Genomic DNA, 7,864 nt, shown 5'->3' with positions numbered 1-7,864 from the left:
CACTCTTAGTATTTCTGTTTAGAGTTCAGTGTTCGAGGGATAAGTAAGGGTCTATACGACATGGGTACCTTCAAAAAAAGCGCGTACACCTTCCTTAAAGGCCGGCAACGCTCCTGTGATTCCTCTGGTGTTGCAACAGATTGTGGGCGGCGGTGATCACTTAACACCAGGTGACCCGTACGCTCGTTTGTCCTCCTATTCCATAAAAAAAACATGTAATTTTTTTTGGAGTACAGCGTCAACCTCCACAAAGCCCAATAGAGTTTCGCAACACTGTGAATAAAAAATTAATTGATGCATTAGCCAATTGATATTTTCTATCTAAAGTTGAGTCTGGCACAGATATGGTGAACTTGATACAAGACCACCAAAACTAAATGTTAAACATACGGACTTCAGACTTGTAGAAGCAATTTGGCTTTTAAATATAAAGTAACTAGTCTCGCTTTTGATTAATGTGTTAAAACTTAAATAAATATTGATTTTTTAATTTTATATTTCTTATTTCGTTTATGGAACGCATTTTTTATTTTTTGAACTTCGATCGTTTGCCGACATTTTACGTATTGTATCTTTAGATTTATTTTAAATCATAAAATATATTGGGATGTTAACATATACCTTGAAAAAGAACTCCTTGAGGAATTCAAAGTATTGGAGTCTGTAGTTATCGTGTATCTATGTACTGCCGTACTATCGTCAGATATATCAATATTTCCCTCTGTCAATGACAGTATAATGGGGGTGCCCACGTGCTGTGTAGTACTGGTGGTAATGATTTCAATGCTGCTAAATCCAGAATTCTCCTAAAAGCTATAAGGAAACAAATAATTTTAAACGTGAGAGTCTCTCGACATCTTTTAATATGGCTTAGGTCATAGAATAATAACGCTCAGAACGATAGTTTCATTCATAGTTCCTGTCAATATAGAAGTAACATTATAATTAATGTGTGCGTGAGCTCACGTACTTACATTCGCCAACACGCACACAGACAGCCCAATAATGTTACAAGTGAAAAGGCATTTCCCTAAATCAGTAAATTGTAAGAAATACTAGATTATAATATGTAATAAGAAAGAAAAAATAAAATATAAATTAAGAATTAAACGTCACGTATCACGTATTTAATTATTGTTGCAACAATTTTTGAAGTGTAAGTAAGGAAGTTCTTTTGAATCGTTGTTATTTGAAACTCGATGAAACGATAAAGCGAGACGATAGAGGCACTGTTCACAGCTATATCCAAGGTTTTCTAGGGTGCAGAGAACGAATTTGGGATAATTTTTGAAATCCAAGATGGCCGCCGTGCAAAATTATGATTTCAACAATATGGATATCGTATCCGAGGTTCTCGAGGGTGTAGAAAACGAATTTGGGATCATTTCTGAAATCCAAGATGGCCGCTGTGCAAAATAATAATTTGAACAATATGGATATCATATCCAAGGTTCTCGAGGGTGCAGAAAACGAATTTGGAATCATTTTTTAAATCCAAGTTTGCTGCCGCGCAAATGTTTATCCATCCAAAAGAGTACGATGAAAAGAAAAGGACCTAAAATTGGTCCTTGTCTTATTTTGGCCTCCATTATTGCTGCTCCAACAGCCGTTTCCTTTATTACCTTGGTGCCTCTGCAATTGCTCTCAAGTATCACAGCAGATTTATATTTACTTTATATTGTAGCATAAATGGTTATGTTATGCCAATACGAGATGAGATCTTTTGTAAGACTAAGAATACAAGTCAACCTGATTATGTAGCTCAATGAAGCCGTAAATCCTGCCGTGTGGAGAGACTTGTATTTTGCATGTTTGAATTCGGCAATGAACGCGTCGAGAGAAGACTTTATCTCTTCAATTAATCTAATGCACTTCACAAAGGCTACAAAACCAATAGCCAAATGGATTGCTATCTGTTTCCAATTCATTCGTATAAATTAATATGTATTTTACATGATTTCCAATTATTTTTAACTAGTTATTTTTGACTCTACTTAACTTTGCTACCTCTTTGCTGGCTCGGTTGATACCTTTATTCTCACGCTCTTTTCATCGAAGAATAAAATACCTGCCTTTTTTATTTGTTGAAATGCTTCAAGTACATATTTAAAGTAATTTATATATTTATGTATTTGACAATCTGGTCAAGATCACCGGAATAGGTTCGATGAAGGCAGCGTCGGACCGATCGTCATGGAGATTTTAGGAAGAAGCCTTTGTTCAGTGAATGAAAAAAAATATGTACTTGTATGTATCTCATACAAGACTATCAATACCTTATCCGATTGTATTTCCTTCTTGATTTATTCAAAAAATCCTCGTTCCAAAAACAACTATCAACAATGATGTAAATATAATAAACATTGTCATTTAGATGGTTTTATGTGAAATCGCTGCTGAGTAAAGATATTTGTTCATTTTCTGAAAACCATAAACACATATATATGACATTAACAGAGCATTTTGAAGCTACTGGTCCGTTCAGAAATAACTTAATTATGCCGTATTTAACATAAAAAAAATCCTAGACAGAGAGCTTCCACAATCAGTAGTTTCTTCAATTAAATCTGCTACCAGGTGTGATATGGACCGGCCACTTTTGTGTTTTCCTTGGTGGTTTCAGTATTAAACTTTTTGTTTCCAGCCTATTAAGCATTGTAGATTTCAATGATAATGATATTATATCCGCTTAATCGGGATAATTCAAACACGTTCATATTAGTAGCTAACATGATGAAAGGCAGATTAATCGAATTTCGCATCCCATGTGGGATTCCCCGCGGCCAGAAATTATGATTATGTGTATTATTTATGTTTTAATATTAAAAGAGCAATCCTAGTATAAATGTATTGCTTCCATAAGGCTTTAACTTTTCAAGTTTGTTCTGTATTGTTTAGTGTTTATTTTATCCTGATTTTCGTTTTCAAGATGCCATGTCATCCATTATTATTCTAACCATCATTGAGGCATTTGGGTTTTCATTTTAGATGTCAAACTCAAGTTCATCACCACGGCAGAGTCAACAAAATTATAAAATATTAAAATAATAATAAAATAAAAAAATAAAAAGAAAAAATTTGTACCAGTGGGAAGCTCCTTTCCACAGGATGTTGTGTAAACATTACTGTGTTTCGGTCTGAAGGCGCCGTAGCTAGTGAAATTACTGGGCAAATGAGACTTTACATCTTATGTCTCAACGAGCGCAATTGAATTGCCGCTTAGAATTTTTAGATTATTCAAGAATCCTGAGCGGCACTGCATTGGAATAGCATCATCAATATCAATTACCATCAGCTGAACGTCCTGCTCGTCTCGTACCTTATTATCATAAAAAAAAAACACGACCTCATATTTTAGATAACTGTATATTGTAGCTATCTAAAGGCTAGCGGTTCACAATTCAGCAAATTGTCTTGGATTTTTATTTGTTTTATCAATCATAAAGCATCGATGTCGCAGTAGGTACAACTGAACTCTCGCTACGGAGCCGATTTTTCGACGCTGTATAAGGTCGGCAATGTACTGTCATGCCTCTAGTGTTACAGGAGATTTATGCCGCGGTGATCACACCATCACGTGACTCATACGTTTGTTCTTCTTTACCATAAAAATCAGGGTTGGAATAGCAGTAGAACTAACAGTATATTTGCAATGTTCGTCAGGGCAAGCACAGTCTTTATTGCTGCAAAATAGGGATGCACTTACACTGGTTTTATAACACACTTAATGAAAATATCTGGAACGCTTAAAGTGAAAGAGAGGACAAACGAGTGTACGGGTCAGTTGATGTTGACCCGTACGCTTTGATTTAGAGGCCAAACATGCTAGGCATCTACTACTCTTTAACTTCATATTTTTCATTGGTTTTCGTTCTGCATTGATTAGAAACTTGAATGTTCATGCTTTTACCGGTCGGAGGCTTCTTTGCATACGATACCTACTAGCCATTCCGCTCCGGGAAACTCTGAATGCGTGGTATGTCTCAGAACGGTGCGATTTTGGCGCTCGCACAGCGTTTTGTCAATTCGTATTATTTTACGTGTAGCAATAGATTGGTTATAATTAGGATGATTTGAGTGAATGTATCTGAAAGGTTTTGAAACAAGCTATGAGACTATGCAAAATTAACCACCTTATAAACAAAATAGGGGCAAGACCTTGGTGGTGGAGTAGAATGCGGTACGGCACACTCGGTATTGGTGTATTTGAAAAATCTTGTGCCCTGGGGCGTTGCCGGTTTGGGTAGGCTCGATGAAGACAACAGCGGGGCTTTTTCTGGCATGAAGGAGTAATGTGCAGGCATTTGGTGGTTTTAAGCGCGCCGTAGACTAGTGAAATTACCAGGCTAACATAACTTAACATCTTATACATAAATAATTATTATTTCCCAAGCGCGCTCGAAGTCGCGGACAAAAGCTTGTCATAGTATATTTTTAAAAGAGGTACTATCAACCTACAACATTTGCAACGCATAAAAATGGCAATTTAAATCTTAAACCACCAAAGTTAAACTTAAAAATATCCACTTAGTGAAAGTATATGTCATTTAACCAGTAACGAGAAGAAGTTATTATTAAGTTCTCATTGCCACTCTTTTGAATCTACATTTATAGCTTCGACAAATATTTATACATTCTGTGCGGTGACGCAACAAATATAGTTGAAAGTTTCAACTTTTTTTTTGGAAGACAAAAGAGAGAAACACAGTTTTTTTTTTCAATACGGGACGCGGCGAGCAGGACGTTCAACTGATGGGAATTGATACGCCCTCCCCATTACAATGCAGTGCCGCTCCGTATTCTTGAAAAGCCTAAAAAATTCTGAGTGGCACTACAATTATTGCGCTCGTCACCTTGAGAGATAACGTGCCCTGAAGACCGCAACACAGTAATATTTACACATTACTGCTTCACGGCACAAATAGGCGCCTTTGTGGTACCCATAATCTAGCCGGCATCCTGTGCAAAGGAGCCTCCCAATGGTAAAAATATTACCATTTGTTGCTATAACTTGACCTTACAAAGCAAATATTATTTGAAAGCTTCAAAAGATCAGTAATTAATAAATGAAGAGTTAGCTTTTCTTCGGTTATACAGCGAAAACTACTGAACAGCGATCTACGAAATAATATGCAGCGCCATAAGATGCAACGTGTTTCGGAGAAGGTTTTAGTGTATGATATGTTGGTGATAACCTATCCGGAACCTATATTTTTTGACTTAGAAATACCTATATATTCGCAAAACAAATAATTTTGTCCATGACAATTCATTACATAATATGACAATTCATACAATAAGCAGGCACGGGGTATCTAATTTATATGGCAAAACAACGTTTGCCAGGTCAGCTAGTATACAAAGTAAACAAGTCAGAACGAGAGGCACTAGAATCATTTACACATCAAATGACTGGCTTTTGCGTAAACTTGACTTGACTTTAAACTTAAATTTGCCCACTCCGTTAATTGAAGATTTATATAGAGTTGTTATAATGCCTTTTTTATTCGTTGCTTATAAATTTAGTATTGTAAATACCAAGTATATAATATTGTTATGCATACAACTCGGTTCTGTCGAGTTAGTAAGTCTTTTATTGGGCGATTTATATGCTTTTACAATATGATCCCAGAAAATGTACAAAACAAATGTGTTACTAATGTTAAAATAATTTTTAAAAAACATTTGTGTGGGAAAGGTTATAAATGATTTTCTTAATGATATCAGAAACTGGGAACGGAGTGGACACCCTCAGGCTCTTTAATTATAACTGTTTATTGTGCGATATTACATTGTAATTCATATTTTTATAAAAAAGAGTCCGCTGAGTTTCTTGCTCCCGTTCTTCTCAGGACTGAGGCAGTCTATTTTGAATGGGTGGTAGGTTTTGACGTTCAATAAGTTATTTTGAATTGAAAAATATTTGAATTTGTAAATAGTACAGATCTATTCAACATGCGACAACTCCATGATATATTCATACCTTCATTAATTATAAAAGCAAAAAAAGGTTGTTTACGTTTAACTGATATATCTTATATAATTTATATGTCTAGATGAAGCCTCTTGTTGCTAGACAACAGATGAAAATAGATCAGCTATGAAATATAAATAAATAAAAATAGATAGCTTTTTTGATCTTTATGTAAACCGATATTGGCTATGATCTTTACCTCTATTTCATTTAATTTAAATTTTTGGATAATCTCATTTTATCAAAAAAATATAAGCAACTAAATGACAATGTATTCTACTGGTGAAATAATTTCAATACGATCAAGTAATTTTAAGGTTTATTCATTACAAACATAAATAAATAGGTACAAATATAAAATATTTCCTCTTTATAATATTAGTACAAATAAAAAAAAAACTTTGATAACAGCTCTATATAATTCCTAGTAAGCTAAGATCTTTTGAACCGAGCCCGTATACTGTATTCAAAACAGCTCAATTTGAGCAGCGCTTAATTTGAAAGCCAAGCATTTTACACATTGTGAATTAGTTGTATGTTTAAACTATAACACATAGTTTTACATAAAGAAAATAAGAGACTTTAGAACACATTTTGGTTAGGACTAAAAAAAATGAAATATAAAATTTTTGAGATGACATATTTGTTGGAAAAAAAGAAATTAATGTAAAAATAATTAATATTTCGATATATACGTCACAAATATCATATAATTTCATTTTAGAGTAATCACTTTATAAAAGTATTAATGTCTTTTTTATAGAAAAAGTGACCAAACAAAACAAGATTCACACCTGATGCAACGTAATACGCCCTGCCCATTGCAGTGTAGTGCCGTTCAGGATTGTTAATTGAACCAAAAATTTTGAGCGGCATCGTAATCGTCACTTTGAGACGAGATGCTCAGGCCTTAAATCATTTATACGTCTATATAGACTGGGACATCTGTGAATACTTCGAAAAAAATTGAGGTTGATCTAAGATTACGGATTCATTTCCGCTGCGCTCCCACTAGATACCGCACTACCTAAGAACAATAGATTACTTATTATGGCAACTATTAGATGCGTGTGTGCGTGGCATCTTGACACTCAATGGCATCTTTCAAGTTTAGTAAGATACGCTTCGTGTTATTTTTAAATTGAAATTAATAAAATACAAAATACTTACCGATGATATATGAACCCAGTGTCTTTCTCATTTCTTGTAGTATTCTTTTTACAAAGTTTTACTACGCAACGCATTCTAGTTTCAATTATTACCGAAGTTTAACAGAACATGTGGCACGTCAACGTCACCCGTTTTTCGAGACTTTACCAATATTTTGAGCAACGCATGCACACTAACACATAGTGACATACATATCACGAGTGTAGGACATAGCTTGTCACGCACACTAATATAAAAAACCTGGCCTGCTTTCATCACTTGTCTAGCAGCAAGAGACTATCTAGACTCATAAATTATCTAAGGTTCAGTCTCATTACCTACGGTGCCCTACAATCCAAAACATAATAATATAGATCTATCCAGAAAGTGCCAAATTTTTATCTTTTTTTAGATTTTAAAAAACTTTATTAGTTCTTGAGATATTTACAAAAAAACTAAGCCCCGTATTTTGTAAAATGTTGATAACTTTTGCAAATATTTCGTACGGAAATTCATTTTTATCAAAAATCATCTACATTCGATTCCGAATCGAATCACATTGACTATACTATTACATAATACTATACTACTATCACTATACTATATATGTTTCGCAGTAAAACAAGGCACCGATCCATCCAGCAAGTATCCTGTAGATGGAAGTCAAAATCGGTGCGTACAGGAGGATTTTGACTTCGTTTGACTTGAATCACGACTGTTACACAGGAGTGGAACAGTCGT

The sequence above is a fragment of the Leptidea sinapis genome, chromosome 4, assembly GCF_905404315.1.
Source record: "Leptidea sinapis chromosome 4, ilLepSina1.1, whole genome shotgun sequence".
In the NCBI taxonomy this organism is placed as follows: domain Eukaryota; kingdom Metazoa; phylum Arthropoda; class Insecta; order Lepidoptera; family Pieridae; genus Leptidea; species Leptidea sinapis.
This window is presented reverse-complemented; position numbering follows the sequence as displayed.